The sequence below is a fragment of the Myotis lucifugus genome, unplaced genomic scaffold (assembly GCF_000147115.1).
Source record: "Myotis lucifugus unplaced genomic scaffold, Myoluc2.0 scaffold_115, whole genome shotgun sequence".
Lineage (NCBI taxonomy): Eukaryota > Metazoa > Chordata > Mammalia > Chiroptera > Vespertilionidae > Myotis > Myotis lucifugus.
Genome location: NW_005871163.1, coordinates 132171 through 134645, shown reverse-complemented (window position 1 = coordinate 134645; position 2475 = coordinate 132171). Strand labels below are relative to the sequence as shown.

Here is a 2475-nt window from a genome sequence, read left to right as displayed (position 1 = left end):
CGATTGGTCCAATGTGGATCTGCACACCCGTGAGGGCCTATGATTGGCAGTCCCATTAAAACACAAAGTTGGCCCGGCTGGCGTGGCTCAGGGGTTGAGCGTCAACCTATGAAGCAGGAGGTCACGGTTCGATTCCCAGTCGGGGCACATACCTGGGTTACAGGCTTGGTCATCAGTGTGGGGCATGCAGGAGGCAGCCAATCAATGATTCTCTCTCATCAGTGATGTTTCTATCTCTCTCTCCATTTCCCTTTTCTCTGAAATCAATAAAAATATATATTTTAAAAAACCCACAAAGTTGGAGGGGTGAATGAGCAGTTCTCCCAGAAGACAGGAGTGCTTCCCTAGGCTGCACAGGGGCTGTCTGCGGCCGGGGCAGTGCAGTGCAGTGCAGTGCAGTAGAGAGCAGAGAGTGGCATCAGATGTCTCAACTCCATTCCCAGCTCTGCAGCACCCTCCTCCTAGCCGTGTGACCTGGGCAACTGCTATAGGCGGACTGTCTGTGTCCCCCCAAAATTTGTGTGTCGAAACCTAATCCCCAATGTCATTGTATTTGGAGGTGATTGGGTCATGCGGGTGGAACTCTCGCAAATGAGATTAGTGCCCTTGTAAAAGAGACCCTGGAGAGCTTCCTCCGCCTTCCGCCATGCGAGGCTAGGGTTAGAAGGCACCATCTAGGCCAGTGATGGCGAACCTATGACACGCGTGTCAGAGGTGACACACGAACTCATTTTTTTGGTTGATTTTTCTTTGTTAAATGTCATTTAAATATATAAAATAAATATCAAAAATATAAGTCTTTGTTTTACTATGGTTGCAAATATCAAAAAATTTCTATATGTGACATGGCACCAGAGTTAAGTTAGGGTTTTTCAAAATGCTGACACGCCAAGCTCAAAAGGTTCGCCATCACTGATCTAGGCCCTAGGAAGCAGCCGTAACACAGACACCAAATCTGCTGGCTTTGATCTTGGACTTCCCAGCCTCCAGAACTGAGAAATACATTTCTGTCGTGTATAAGCCACTCGGTTTATGATATTTTGTCATAGCAGCCTAAGACAGCAATGCACTCAGCCTCTCAGAACCTCAGTTTTCTCATGGATGAAATGAACAAACACCTCCCTTGCAAGGTTCTTCTGAGTGTTAAATAATACTTGCCCCATAATAGATACTTAATAAATGTCCCTTCCCTCCCAGCCCCATCCGAGCAGGAGTTCCTGAAGAGTTGGAATGTGAGCCCCCCTTTTTCCTAGAACTGTGTTCTGTATCTAAGGGCTCCTGCTCCTTGCAGCTGATTGAGAAAACCATACCCAGGGATTGGGCGGGGTGGGGGTGGGGGGGTAGGTGTTGCCCTGACTGTATATGTATGTGCCTCCCAGTGGCTCCATCCAGTTACCCTGCACTGGACTCAGTGGGAAAGGAAAGATTGGATGCTGAATCAGTTAGGAATGATGCTGTGGGAGATTCCCACAAACAGCAGCTTAAACAAATTAGAGTTTCATCTCCTTCCTCTGAGTAAAGGAAATACAGAGGCAGGTAGCCCAGTGCTGGTAGGATTGGTGCTTGATGCTGTCAGGGGCCCGGAATCCTTCCTGTCACTCATTCGTGGTCCATGTTGGCTGCTCTGCCTCTCTCTGCTCACCCACAGCCCTGGAGAGGGCAAGTCCAAAGGCACGTGGTGGTTGAGCCTGTCCCCTCTCTAGGGGTTTTCCTAGAAGTTTCACCCCACAGGCTGCCCTGACCACTGCCTGCATCACATGACCACGCATGTGAAGAGTGCAAGGGAGGCTGGGAAATGTTCTGCAAGGACTCTATAAATTTTTGCTGTTATGGTTCGGAGGTGGTGCAAGACCACATGAGCAGAGGCTGGCAGCTCCTCTGGGTAATTTTGGGAATGTGGTTTCCGGGTGGTGAGTGTCTGGTCAAATGGACGCGGAGAGCAGCTTCCAGTAATGGAGCTGAGGGCACCCATGTCACATGGGCCATCAGCAGAGAGGAGCTGCCTGGAGGAGGAGTCACGGAGGCCTGGCAGCAGTTGTGTGCTGACGGGGCCAGCGCCACCAGTCAGTGCCCACGGAGGCCATCGCCACGGCCCCCCTTAAAGGCAATGCCTACATGCTCAGGAGGCCATGTTCTGTCCCTTGTGCCCATGCACCACCTCTTGCCCCTTGGTCTCAGCTGACTGGACTAAAGGCTGGCACCTAACTCACGGGCAGCCAATCCATAGGCTGGCCAGCCACCCATGTCGTTGGCTCAAAAAATGATCTAGCCAGGTTGGCTCATGAACTTGACTTGCCTGGAAAGAACTTGCAGGTGGGAGCAGAACTAAAGGAAGCAGACAGAGAGGAAATGCTCTGCCCCTGCCTGAGCTTGTCCTAGACCCCACATGGTCTCTCAGCAGCTGGCGCATGCGGGCTCCAGCGCAGGTCTCCGTGAGCATCCCTCCTGGCTCCTGCTGGCGTCACCCCCCCAGTC

The 2475-nt window shown here is 51.6% G+C and overlaps 1 long non-coding RNA gene across 1 annotated transcript in view; it reads left to right on the top strand.

Annotated features, from left to right (window-relative positions):
* LOC111826963 overlaps positions 1-1960 on the top strand; it is an 8827-nt gene extending 6867 nt beyond the window's left edge. The window contains exon 3 of the long non-coding RNA XR_002830415.1: positions 1916-1960. This is a non-coding gene — a long non-coding RNA (uncharacterized LOC111826963). The remainder of the gene's footprint in view (positions 1-1915) is intronic.
* The last annotated feature ends 515 nt before the right edge of the window (positions 1961-2475 follow it).